This window comes from Salmo trutta, chromosome 13, assembly GCF_901001165.1.
Source record: "Salmo trutta chromosome 13, fSalTru1.1, whole genome shotgun sequence".
Classification (NCBI taxonomy): Eukaryota; Metazoa; Chordata; class Actinopteri; order Salmoniformes; family Salmonidae; genus Salmo; species Salmo trutta.
Window position 1 is genome coordinate 2,995,201 of NC_042969.1, and position 14,160 is coordinate 3,009,360.

Below are 14,160 nucleotides of genomic sequence, written 5' to 3' on the forward strand. Positions count from 1 at the left end.
GTGGGGTGGCATTTCTTTGGGGGGCCGCACAGCCCTCCATGTGCTCGCCAGAGGTAGCCTGACTGCCATTAGGTACCGAGATGAGATCCTCAGACCCCTTGTGAGACCATATGCTGGTGCGGTTGGCCCTGGGTTCCTCCTAATGCAAGACAATGCTAGACCTCATGTGGCTGGAGTGTGTCAGCAGTTCCTGCAAGAGGAAGGCATTGATGCTATGGACTGGCCCGCCCGTTCCCCAGACCTGAATCCAATTGAGCACATCTGGGACATCATGTCTCGCTCCATCCACCAACGCCAGGTTGCACCACAGACTGTCCAGGAGTTGGCGGATGCTATAATCCAGGTCTGGGAGGAGATCCCTCAAGAGACCATCCGCCACCTCATCAGGAGCATGCCCAGGCGTTGTAGGGAGGTCATACAGGCACGTGGAGGCCACACACACTACTGAGCCTCATTTTGACTTGTTTTAAGAACATTACATCAAAGTTGGATCAGCCTGTAGTGTGGTTTTCCACTCTAATTTTGAGTGTGACTCCAAATCCAGACCTCCATGGGTTGATAAATTGGATTTCCATTGATTATTTTTGTGTGATTTTGTTGTCAGCACATTCAACTATGTAAAGAAAAAAGTATTTAATAAGATTATTTCATTCATTCAGATCTAGGATGTGTTATTTTAGTGTTCCCTTTATTTTTTTGAGCAGTGTATATTATTATTGTTATTATTATTATTATATGTGAAATTAGTTTCAATATAATTTAGGTGTAGTTTGGCAACTGTACACAACAAAATACACTATCTTATTTTAGTATTTACAGTCTATACGCTTCTGGATCAATCAATACATTTTCTTACTGATTACAATTTGCATTTGGTGTCCTGAGGTTTCTTATTACCTATTTTAACATAAATGCATTCATTTAGCAATTTATTATTTATGATGGAATATTTATACAATTGAAATATCAATGGTCAGAATGACCGTCATGGCCATTCTAGTAGTTATGGCATTCCGGCGCTCTGAGTGTTAATGTGGAATTGCCCATAGTCAGAGACACATTAAACATTGCTACCTTGTGGTTACCTAAGAGGTGTCAAATGACACTAATTTACCTAAGAGAGACTGATCAGTAGACTAGATTGGAAAGAAGACTCCAAACCAGGCTTCTCTGAGACATTACAGGGACTTCTAATGTAATGCTTTTTCAGAGGATGTGATGGAGCATATGTTTCCCACATCATCTGGCTTGAACCCTGACCAAAAAGGATATGACAAACACAAGAGTCCTTTCATTCACTCACCTGTCTCTCTCAAGGCCACTACACAAGGTATCTGTCCATTGTAAGGCTCTAGTGGTGCTTCAATGGTGCTTTAATACGGTACCGCATGCTGGATGGGAACATGGAGAACAGTCCTTCTCTTGTGTGGCTGGGGTCTTTGGCAATTTTTCAGGCCTTTCTCAGACACCGCCTGGCATGTATGTCTTGGATGGCTGGGAGCTCACCCCCAGTGCTGAGCTGGGCCGTCCGCACCACCCTCTGTAGAGCCTTCCGGTCGAGGGCGGTGCAGTTGCCATACCAGACAGTGATACAACCAGTCAGGATGCTCTCAATGGTGCAGCTGTAAAAGTTCCTAAGGATCTGAGGGGCCATGCCAAATAGTTTCAGCCTCCTGAGGGAGAAGAGGCACTGTCGTGCCTTCTTCACGACTGTGCTGTTGTGAGAGGACCCTGTTAGGTCCTCAGTGATGTGGACACCAAGAAACTTGAAGCTCTTGACCCTCTCTACTGTGGCCCTGCCAATGTGGATGGGGGTGTACACACACCCGTTTCCTGTAGTCCACAATCAGCTCCTTGGTCTCACTGACGTTGAGGGAAAGGTTGTTATCCTGACACCACAACTCCAGGTCTCTGACCTCCTCCCTGTAGGCTGTCTCATCGCGATTGGTGATCAGGCCAACACCGTGGTGTCATCAACAAACTTGATGATGGAGTTGGAGTCGTGCGGGGCCACACAGTCGTGAGTGAACAGGGAGTACAGGAGGGGGCTAAGCACACATCCCTGAGGGGCTCCCGTGTTGAGGATCAGCATGGCGGAAGTGTTGTGGCCTACTCTTACCACCTGGGGTCGGCCCGTCAGGAAGTCCAAGATCCAGTTGCAGAGAGGTGTTCAATCCCAGTGCTTGGTGACGAGCTTGGAGGGCACGATGGTGTTGAACGCTGAGCTGTAGTCGATGAATGGCATCCTCACATAGCTATTCCTCTTTTCTAGGTGGGAGTGGGCAGTGTAGAGTGCAATTGAGATTGCGTCATCTGTGGATCTGTTGGGGCGGTATGAAAATTGGAGTGGGTCCAGGGTGTATGGGATGATAGAGTTGATGTGTGCCATGACCAGCCTTTAAAAGCACTTCATTATTACAAATGTGAATGTTACAGAGCGGTAGTCAATGTGACAGGATGCCTTAGAGTTTTTGGGAACAGGAATGATGGTAGTCAGCTTGAAACGTGGGGATTACAGACTAGGACAAGGAGAGGTTTAAAATGTCAGTGAAGATGCCTGGCAGCTTGTCTGCACATGCCCTGAGGACATGCCCTGGAAATCGTCTGGCCCTGCGGCCTTACGAGTATTGACCCATTTAAAAACATTACTCACGTCAGCCTTGGAGAGAGAGATCATCCAGTCCTCCGGATCTACAGGGGCCCTAATGCAGGGCTCTGTGTTGTTTTTGTCAAAGCGTGCATAAAAGGCATCGAGTTTGGCTGGTAGAGAGGCATTGTTGGACAGATCACGGCTTCCTTTATAATCCATAATGTACTGTAGCCCCTGCTACATGCACTGACTGTCAGAGCTAGTATAATAGGATTTCACCTTGTTACGATATTGTTGTTTGCCTGTTTGATGGCTTTGTGGAGGTTGTAGCAGGACTTCATGTACGTCTTCTTGTCCTCAGCAATAGCCTCAGGGTTGGCTGTGATAGCCCTGTAAGTGGTAGCTCTGTCCTTTAGCTTAGCATACACCTCTGTGTTAATACAGGGCTTTTGGTTGGGGAAGCAGCGAACCTTCACCGTGGGGATGATGGCGGCAATGCATTTCCTGATGAAGCTGGTTGCGGAGGTGGTTAGCTCGTCAATGCTATCGGCAGAGTCCTGGAACATATTCCAGTCAGCACGAGCAAAGCAGTCCAGCAGCATAGCCTCTGATACAGTAGACCATTTTTCTATGCAGTTTGTCACGGGTACTTCCTGTATGAGATTCTGTTTGTAAACAGGAAGCATGAGTATGGCATCATGATCTGATTTGCCGAAGGGGGGAAGAGGGGGGGGGCTTGTATGCTTGCTTGTGGGTTGAGTAACAGTGGTTTAGAACTTTAATGGCCATTGTGACGAAGGAGACGTGTTGCTAGAAGTTGGGCATCACGTGTTTTAGTGACGCTGAATTTTAATCACCGGCAATAAGAAAAGTAGTCTCTCGGTGCATGATTTCCTGCTTGTTTATAGCCTTGTACCGTTTGTCAAGTGTCAGCTTGTCGTTGTTGTTGTGCTGAAGGGGAGCAGTCACGAGAACAGATTAAAACTCTCTTGGGAGGTAGAAGGGTCTGCATTTGACCATCTGGTATTCCAAGACGGGTGAACAATAGGTTGAGACTTCCACTGCACACCATTTGCTGTTGATGCAGAAACATAGCCCAGTCCCTCTGGTTTTCCCTGAATCCAATGTCCTGTCCGCTTGGTGAATGGAGAATCCATTGTGTTGGGTAGTCATGGGGGGTATCTTGTCCGAAAGCCATGTTTCAGAAAAACTGAGTATTGCAGTTATGAGAGTCCCGTTGACAGCAAATCCACAATCAGAGGTCATCCATTTTATCATCAAGTGACTGTACGTTGGCCAATAGAATGGAGGGAAGTGGTAGCTGATTTTCACATCACCTTAGACACACCAGGATGCCCACTCTCCTGCTTTTTTTTCACCTGCGTTTCCTCTTGGGTAGCCGAAGATTTGGTCGGAGGTACACAAAGAGCCCAGGGCATATCCAAGAGCTCATTAGGGCAGCTCTTGGCCAGTTAGAAAAGACTCAAGACTGAGGCCGGGACATTGATAGCAGCCCTCGATATTATGAAGCACAGATAAGAACAGCTCTCCCATTGTCTGGAGTCTTCGTCACCCAGTCACAATCCTCAGCTGCTCTGGCTGCTGTGCCCTGCTGATGGTGACATCACAGTCACACGATAAGCACCAGGCATGTCACTAGCCCCAGATAGGCATAGGCTAGTGTTCCCAGCTAGTGTGCATAAACTGACTATTAACTGAAACCTGATGCCTGGCCTGTTTTCATCCTCCATAATGTTAATCCAGGCCCTGTCTCATGAAAGGGAGGTTACTACCTCAAAGTCCCTTTCTGAGGGAGAAATCCCTCCAGCAACAAAGTTCAAAGGCTGAGAAGGCAGGGTCATTAATGCACATGACTGTCGAGACCAAGAGAGAGAGGGAAGGAGGGAAAGAGGGTGGGATGTGTACAGTGAGGCAGGCACAATGGGATTTTTTTTAACTATGCATGGAGTCTGGGGCTTGAAACATATGCAAGAGACCACTACACTGCAGACGAGTATATTTAGAAGCTCTTGTTTGGGGATAATTGGTTTCAGAGGACTGAGATTTCCAATTATCTACTGGGCCTCTGGGATAGGCGGGCTGTGTTGCGGGGGAATAGGTGGGGGTGGGTGGACAGTGGAGGAGGGGTGGGGGTCAGCGGGACCAGCTGATCTCTGTTGCTGACGGGCTGAGCTGAGCAGCGCAAACATCCCCCTAACCCTCCGAATAAGGAGAGCACAAGTATTCCCGTCTCGCCCCTACTTTTCTCTGGACAACAGTAGGCACGGAAGACCAATGAGACTTCTCAGCTCGCAAAGTCCCACAAGGCCAGCATCTTAAACCAAAAATGTAAACATCTGGCAAACGTTTATATTGACCACAGATGGGTTGAGGAGATCAGGTCATTTGAGAAAACACAGTTTAGTGTAGATTCTGGCAGTTGGAAGTAGTTAATTACATGAAAATAAGAATATCTGAACTGATGAACATGTTAGATGAGCATGATGTGTAGACATGGTTCATACGAGTGCCCAACAAAGAGCGGGGTCTTTCTCAAACTCTTGAACTAAATGGCAAACTTCATGATAGAGCAGCAGAACACTGGTAATGGTACCATATGCCATTTCTACAAATCAGAGGGAAATACAAGCACTGATGCAATGATACAGATTATTCTCCAATACTATCTTCAGAGTCTGAGAGATATTGGGTATGCTTATTAATGTGATGTCTAATACCTGCAACAGTAGGGTGTAGTTGAACTCGTCTTTACTAAACAGATAAAACATTAACAATCTATTGCTTTCAGGGCTGTATAATTGATCCCTCACACTCACATGAAGCACAAACGGCAACTGGAACCTAGAGACACTGCAGACAGGCTAGCTCTGTCAGCAGCACACAACAGCCTCTCACATTTACCACACAGCAACCCTGTCACATGGAAGGCATGGTACACTCTTAGAAAAAAACTTTTCCAAAAGGGTTATTTGGCTGTCCCCATAGAAGAACCCTTTTTGGTTCCAGGGAGTACCCTTTTTTGGAAAGGTAGGGCCCTCTGTGGAAAGGGTTCTACATGGCACCCAAAAGGGTTCTGCCTGGAACCAAAAAGGGTTCTTCAAAGGGTTCTTCTATGGGGACAGCCGAAGAACCCATTTAGGTTCTATATAGCACCTTTTTTTCTAAGAGTGCATCACAGAATGACACGGCTTCTCAGTAGGAGGGTTAATAAAGCAGAGCAGTGGGTCATACATCTCTGTGATTTTTCATGTCAAATGTTCAGTAATGTGGGTCAGTGGCAGAACATTGTGTATAGAACTCTTTTGAATTTAAGAAATGAAAGTAGTCTATATTTGTTATAGTCTACCAGGTGAATAGATGCAGTACAGCAAATAACTTGTATTTTATTTGTTGTGGATTTACAAGTGGAGTTACATAAATTAAATGTCGTATGTAGGCTATATAGAAATGAATAAAAGAAAAATATAAAATGCACTCAATCCATAAACTTACTGAATGGGAGAGCATTCCACGATATGAAAAGGACTGCTTGGGCGGGGGTAACAACTTTTTCATACACATTCCAGACTAATAGTCAAGACAACATTAAAAAAAAATCTAATTAGAAGTACATCATTAGCAATTCAAATTGCAAAGACTCACCTTAAATCCTTATTTTATAGTGTCAGACATTTAAAATGACAATGTCTTCATCAAAATCGTCCAGTAGCATAATATCTTCAGTAGGCACTTATCAGCATATTGTTATTATCCCCCAAAATAATCCCATTTGTGAGATGAAGCTCGACATCATCAGTACAGTAAATATGCCAAGTCTAGTTTCACTACGTTCGCGTGGCTGACATAAGGTTACACTGTTAATTTTCTTCTTTTTTTCTTACCGAAAACCGATGCGTGGGGAATTCCTAGCAGTCACATTTTCCCTAAGAAATGATTGGCCAGCATTAGGGATTCGGTTGAAAAAAAAACAGGATGTTGTGAAAAATAATGTAATGTTCGTTACTCATATTGAGAAATTTACTGGGATAGGCTAGAATCAACTACGTATCGGACTTTTAACTGAAATGAAAAAGATATAGACTACTCGTTTTTATTTTCTTAATCATTATCTTTAGCAGATTTTTTTAACACCAACTAGATTTACAATCACGAACAAAAAAGTATTGAATATACAACTTCAAGGATGTGGCTCACGTTGATACATTGAAACCAAATGCACACTATCCCGTGTGGTATAAACAGTACTGGCTACACTTTCAACCCCACCCACTTAAGGGATCGCAGTTTTGGTCCATTGCCTATTTTGGGAATTTACTTTATGTTATAAATATGACCGTGTGGATAGGCTTCTATGTGTTCTCCAGTTGAACAGTAAGATACGTTTCAGACTTCATCATATAGGCTGATAACACATCGGTCCTGCTTTATTTACAAGTTCGCGCTACAAGAACGAGACAATATTAAAACAGTGTATTCCCATACCGGGAGTCGAACCCGGGCCGCCTGGGTGAAAACCAGGAATCCTAACCGCTAGACCATATGGGAACCGATGTGATTGCAGCACTCAAATATATCTGACATCTATGGGGATACTTTTTTTAATTGATTTCAAACGCGTCAGTTACAGTTAGCTGGCCCTCCTACACGGGCCCTCCTCCATTCCATTATTACTTTCCAGATTATTACAGATAGACGGAAATTGTTTTAAAGCATGAATTTAACACATTAACACATTCATGGCAATTCACCCCCACCTAGTGTCGACTTCATGTAGTGCACTAGAAAAAAGTGTAACTGCTTTCCAACAATGTGTTTATTGCTTCCCTTTTTCTATGTGCTTGCCATTGAGCAAATAACCCTTTTTCTTGAACCCCCCCCCCCCCCCCCTTAAAATCATACTACTTACAAGTCAAATAAGAACTTCCCAAAAAAAATTTCCCCAATTTGATTATTCTGGAAATTACAGAGCTTTACCAAATGGTTGAGAGGTAAAAAGGAATTTCATAACAGCAATGCCATATTAGAATGAAAATTCGAATAGTATTTTTACTCATGTCAACAATATTACATAAATTACTTTAGATATACACTGAGTGTACAAAACATAAAGAACACCTTCCCTCTTTGCCCTCAGAAAAGCCTCAATTCGTTTGGGTATGGACTCTACAAGGTGTCGAATGCGTTCATCAAGGAGGCTGGAAAGAGCAGGTGTTCATAATGTTTTGTACACTCAGTGTACGCTTCAATGGCTTTTATAGGATCCAAAGGTAAGCATTGTTAAATAAGGACAATGTCATATTTTAACAAATAATTTTAATTTTGTGTGTCCTTACACAAATATTCAATTACAGTGAAATGTATGTGTTTTCGGTTGGTGTATAGTGCAATATCCCCTAAAACGGTTCTCTTAAATTTGAAGTGATCCAGGTTTTTCCACAATGTTTCACAGACTACCTTTTTTTAAATAATATTTAACAAAGTGCAGTTTTATTACTATTATATGCTTTATTTTATAGGCAACCTTTAGTCTGAAAATGGATTATAATATAATCATAAAATATGCCATTTAGCAGACACTTTTAGGCAAACGTGACTTATCCAAAGCGACGGGCGTAACAAAGCTGGCGATCAATAGTATGTTAAGGGCGGAAGAAGCGGGAGAAGAAAAAAGAGGAAATAAAAAATAATGTTTCTTCTTGATAATATAAATGTTTATTAATCATTATTTATTATGAAAATGTTGTTTTTCCTGTTTGAGAAAGGGCAAGAGTGGCCCCGAAAGCCCCTGTTCGAATCCTGCCTTGGCCAGAAATAACATTTCTAAACGTCCACTATAGTGTCTAAAAGTGTTATTTTTCACATTGGTGTATTTAAGATCACCTGGGTTAATGGAACATTTTATGGTAGCATAATCATAACATATAGTGTTGTTCTAATGAGGTTGGTTTATTACTGTACTATACTCCCTTGTTTATGCAATTATTATCTTAAATGATCAGTTCTGTTTTTTTGTGGACTGCATATTTCTTGATGTAATTATTATTATATTATTATACATTCCTCTGAGAGCAAAACATTTTTGTTATTAGAAGTGAATAATGATTTACCTACAATCAAAGCCATTTTAAGAACTGGTCGAAATATAGAAACATGTTTATTAATGACAAATTACACACACACACATACATGGGGCCCAAGGTAATGACTGGGCATGGCAACTGACTGATTCTGAGTGAATAACACAGCAGGATCCAAACATATGACAACATCCATGCAAACAGAGGGAAAATCTCCACCTGAAAGTTCTAGGGCTCGATTCAATCAGATTAATGTTGTTCGACACCCCCATAGTGATTGTTTTGTCGGTATCGGAGGTGGAACTGCCATTGGATGTCACAAAACTACCAAACTTTCTATTCGACAAAACCCATGCAGCCATGTTAGAAGTTCCTGCAGCCGTGTTACACATTCAAACACTGTGTGATGTTCTATTGTAGGCTACAGACCCTACTCTTGATTAGACTGATAGGCTTTAAATCCCCCCATCCAAATAGCCTACACTTTCTATCACTGATTTGAACTTCTAACATGGTAGGAAGGGAGTGGATTGTGACACACAAGAGCAACTGCGGGTTAACTCTGTATCTGATTGAATAGAGAGCTTAATTTTAGAAATAAGATCGAAAAGGCTAGAGTACAGCACAGTCTATATGGAAACTAGTGATGAGTTGCTACTTATCAAACCAATCAAGTTTTTTGCATGGGTGGAGTTGGCTGGCAGCAGACTGAGCTGTGGGTGAAGCAGGCCAGACACTGGTGGCAGCAGACTTGGCACTGAAGGAAGCAGGTTGGACTGTAGAGGGAGCAGCCTGGGTGGGAATGTCAGCAGTGAAGTCAGCAGTAGTGGTGATGGTGATGAAGTCATCCAGAAGCATACAATCTGTAGGGTCCATTGCATAGTCCTCAAAATCAGTCTCCTCCGAGTCAGGGTTCATGTTCTGCATGGCCTTCCCAGTCTGCCTGAGCAGTTAGTCCACACCAATCAGCTCTCCTGAAAATGAAAAAACAGAATAGTTCAATATGATTACTCACAATATCTTCATCATATCAAAACACTGACTCATAGTTTGCTTTCCAACGTTTTAATATAGGTAATGACATTATTTAAGAAATGAGTGTGTTATGTAATGTAGTTTACGAAAAGTTTAATCGGGAAAGCTCATCTGAATGCTTAACTTGTTTAACTTCATCAAGCAGCTTAATATAGTTCACTCTGTTTCCAATTATACGAGCATAGTGGGAATGAATACAAATGTATTGTAACGACCCTGGGTTTATAAGCGCGGAAATCGACTCTGCCGCTCGAGCATGCTTTTGCGGCACAGTCGATAGCGCGCCGGACTTCGGGCTTGAAGGTCGAGGGTTCGAGACCTGCTCCCTGCCTGTTCATTATATTGGTGTCGGAAGTGATCGGACCTTGCATCCACGACAGTGCGTGTGCTTGGCCGGTGAGCGCGTTCCTGTAAGGCGTTGAGTCGCAAGCTAGCGCGAGGACGCGCTCTTTGAAAGGAGGGAGTAGTGTAACGACCCTGGGTTTATAAGCGCGGAAATCGACTCTGCCGCTCGAGCATGCTTTTGCGGCACAGTCGATAGCGCGCCGGACTTCGGGCTTGAAGGTCGAGGGTTCGAGACTTGCTCCCTGCCTGTTCATTACAGTATCATCAGCATAGTGTCCCGTTCTTCTCCTCTTCATACCATCCATGTGCTGAATGTCATTCACCTACAGTGCATTTGGAAAGTATTCCGACCAATTTCCTTTTTCAATATTTTGTTAAGTTACAGCCTTATTCTAAAATTGATTAAATACATTTTTTCCCTCACAATAACCCATAATGACAAAGCGAAAACAGGTTTGTAGAAATGTTTGCTAATTTATAAAAAATAAACAGAAATACCTTATTTACATAAGTATTTAGATCCTTTGCTATGAGTCTCAGGTGCATCCTGTTTCCATTTATCATCCTTGAGATGCTTCTACAACTTGATTGCAGTCCACCTGTGGTAAATTCAATTGATTGGACATGATTTGGAAAGGCACACACCTGTCTATATACAGTCCCACAGCTGACAGTGCATGTCAGAGTAAAAGCCAAGCCATGAGGTTGAAGGAATTGTCCTTAGAGCTCAGAGAAAGGATTGTGTCGAGGCACAGATCTGGGGAAGGGTACCAAAAAATGTCTGCAGCATTGAAGGTCACCAAGAACACAGTGGCCTCCATCATTCTTAAATGGAAGAATTTTGGAACCAACAAGACTCTTCCTGGAGCTGGCCGCCCAGCCAAACTGAGCAATCAGGGGAGAAGAGCCTTGGTCAGGGAGGTGACCAAGAACCCGATGGTCACTCTGACAGAGCTCCAGTTCCTCTGTGGAGAAGGGAGAACCTTCCAGAAGAACAACCATCTCTGCAGCACTCCACAAATTAAGCGATCCAGAAGGACAACCATCTCTGCAGCACTCCACCAATTAAGCCTTTACGGTAGATTGGCCAGACGGAAGCCACTCCTCAGTAAACAGGCACGACAGCCCGCTTGGAGTTTGCCAAAGGGCATCTAAAGGACTCTCAGACCATGAAAAACAATATTCTCTTGTCTGATGAAACCAATATTGAACTCTTGGGCCTGAATGCCAAGGGTCACGTCTGGAGGAAACCTGGCACCCTCCCTACGGTGAAGCATGGTGGTGGCAGCATCATGCTGTGGGGATGTTTTTCAGCGGCAGGGACTGGGAGACTCGTCAGGATCGAAGGAGATCCTTGATGAAAACCTGCTCCAGAGCACTCAGGACCTCAGACTGGGTAGAAGGTTCACCTTCCAACAGGATAATGACCCTAAGCACACAGCCAAGACTACGCAGGAGTGACTTCGGGACAAGTTTCTGAATGTCCTTGAGTGGCCCAGTCAGAGCCCAGACTTGAACCTGATCGAACATCTCTGGAGAGACCTGAAAATAGCTGTGCAGCAACGATCCCCATCCAACCTGACAGAGCTTGAAAGTATCCGCAAAGAAGAATGGGAGAAACTCCCCAAATACAGGTGTGCCAAGCTTGTAGAATCTTACCCTGGAAGACTCCAGGTTGTATTCGCTGCCAAAGGTGCTTTAACAAAGTACTGAGTAAAGGGTCTGAATACTTATGTAAATGTGATATTTGGTGGGGGGGGATATTATAATTTGCAAACATTTCCAAAAACTTTTCTTTGCTTTGTCATTCTGGGCTATTGTGTGTAGAATGACAAAAAACATATATTTAATCCATTTTAGAATAAGGCTTTACAACCTCTACAGGGTCGGTTGAGCTAACGTGTGCTAATGTGATTAGCATGACATTGTAAGTAACAAGAACATTTCCCAGGACATAGACATGTCTTATATGGGCAGAAAGCTTAAATTCTTGTTAATCTGACTGTCCAATTTACAGTAGCTGTTACAGTGAAATAATACCATGCTATTGTTTGAGGAGAGTGCACAGTTATGAACTTGGAAATGTATCAATAAACCAATTAGGCACATCTGGGCAGACTTGATACAACATGTTGAACAGTAATGCAATGGTTCATTGGATCAGTTTAAAACTTTGCACATACACTGCTGCTATCTAGTGGACAAAGTCTAAATTGGGCCTAGAGTCCTAAGTTATAATTGTCTTTCTCTTCATTTTCAAAGATGATTGAACAAAAAAAACATAGAAAGGACACAGGATCACATTACAGAGAGAGAGGACACAGGATCACATTACGAATATCTTCAAACTATAACAACAATCACATATTCATCACCGTCTTAATGGCTCTTCGTGGATAGCACCTCTCTCTCTGTAGCCATTCTCCAAAGATAGTTGATCTTCCCCCTTTCTTGCTGGTTCCACCCTCTCTCTTGTAGGGGAAAGAGAATCTCTCATTAGTACCGTCAGCTGTGCTTAATTGACTCTGGTTCCCTGGTCTCACATGCCTTGTTGGGCTACTATCCGTGAGCCCAGCCTGCCCTCTGGTGGTCCTTCCACATACCTCCCCCCTCAGGACCGGACCGGAGGGTCGGGCGCCAGACGCACCGTCTTGGTCGCGTCGGGACAGCGCGTCTGCATTCCCGTTCCTCGATCCGGCCCTGTGGATGACATGGAAAGAGAATGGTTGTAAAGCAAGAAACCATCTGGCTATTCGGTTGTTATGGTTTCTCTTACCAGCCATCCACGTGAGGGGCGCATGGTCCGTAACTAAACCTCCGACCCAGTAGGTAGTACCGGAGATAATCGAGGGCCCACTTAATGGCTAGGGCCTCTTTCTCTACGGTAGCATATCTCTGTTCCCGATCGCTGAGCTTTCTACTTATAAAGAGAATCGGCCTCTCAGTTTCACCTTCACCCTGAGCTAGTACGGCCCCGAGCCCCGTATCCGAGGCGTCTACCTGTACAATGAACTCTTGTGAGAAGTCCGGAGCCTGTAGGACGGGATCAGAACACAGGCCCTCTTTTAGCAATTGAAAGGCCTCCTCCGCCTCATCTTTCCACTCTAACCGGTTTGGTAAGTTTTTCTTGATGAGGTTTGTGAGGGGGTTGGCAATGGTTGCATATCCAGGGATAAAACGGCGATAATATCCCGTTATCCCTAAGAAGGCCCGAACGTCCCGCTTGGTCTGGGGTCGAGGCCAGTCCCGAATTGCCCTGGTCTTCTCTGCCTGTGGGCGTATTTTCCCATTCCCCACGGTGTACCCCAGGTATTCCGCTTCGGACAGACCCAGGCAGCATTTTTTTGGATTGGCCGTCAACCCTGTGGCTTCCAGACTCATGAGCACCGCCCGTAGTCGTAGGAGGTGACTATCCCAGTCCTCGCTGTGGATGACCACATCATCTATGTACGCCGCTGCGTACTCTTGATGGGGCCGTAGAATGGCATCCATGAGGCGTTGGAAAGTTGCAGCAGCACCATGCAGTCCGAAGGGCATCCTCACATACTGAAAGAGCCCCTCCGGTGTGGCGAAGGCGGTCTTTGGGCGGTCCTCTGGAGCCACCGGCACTTGCCAATATCCCTTCGTCAAATCCAGGGTGGTGATGAACTTGGCCTTTCCTAAGCGCTCCAAGAGTTCATCCACGCGGGGCCTGGGATATGCGTCGAATGTAGAGATTGCATTCACGCTCCTAAAGTCGTTGCAGAGTCTCATACTACCATCGGGTTTGGGGACCAGGACTATGGGACTGGACCACTCACTCGTCGATGGCTCGATCACACCCATCCTCAGCATCTCCCTTACCTCGTTCTTGACGATGACTCGGCGGGCCTCAGGAATCCTGTACGGACGGATATGCACCTTCTTGCCGGGTTCAGTGTGGATATGGTGGAACAAGACATCTGTTTGTCCTGGGAATGGAGAGAATACCCGGCCGAAGTGAATAATCAGCTTGTCTAGCTGTCTCGACTGTTCCGGCAAGAGAGTTTGGCCATGGCGCACCTGTGGTAGAACCTCTTCTTTTCCTTGGCCCTCCATGGCCATCAAAGCCAC

General features: G+C 44.5%; 1 protein-coding gene and 1 non-coding gene across 2 annotated transcripts in view; both read right to left on the reverse strand.

The window, feature by feature from the left end:
* Positions 1–6,839, reverse strand: part of LOC115205053 (ETS-related transcription factor Elf-1) — an 84,303-nt gene extending 77,464 nt beyond the window's left edge. The window contains exon 1 of the mRNA XM_029770623.1: positions 6,254–6,839. The gene's annotated coding sequence lies outside the window, so the exon portion shown is untranslated. The remainder of the gene's footprint in view (positions 1–6,253) is intronic.
* A 245-nt stretch (positions 6,840–7,084) lies between these two features.
* On the reverse strand, positions 7,085–7,156 carry trnae-uuc (transfer RNA glutamic acid (anticodon UUC)). Its single transcript has one exon. It is a non-coding gene; the product is annotated as a tRNA-Glu (tRNA).
* Positions 7,157–14,160: the final 7,004 nt, after the last annotated feature.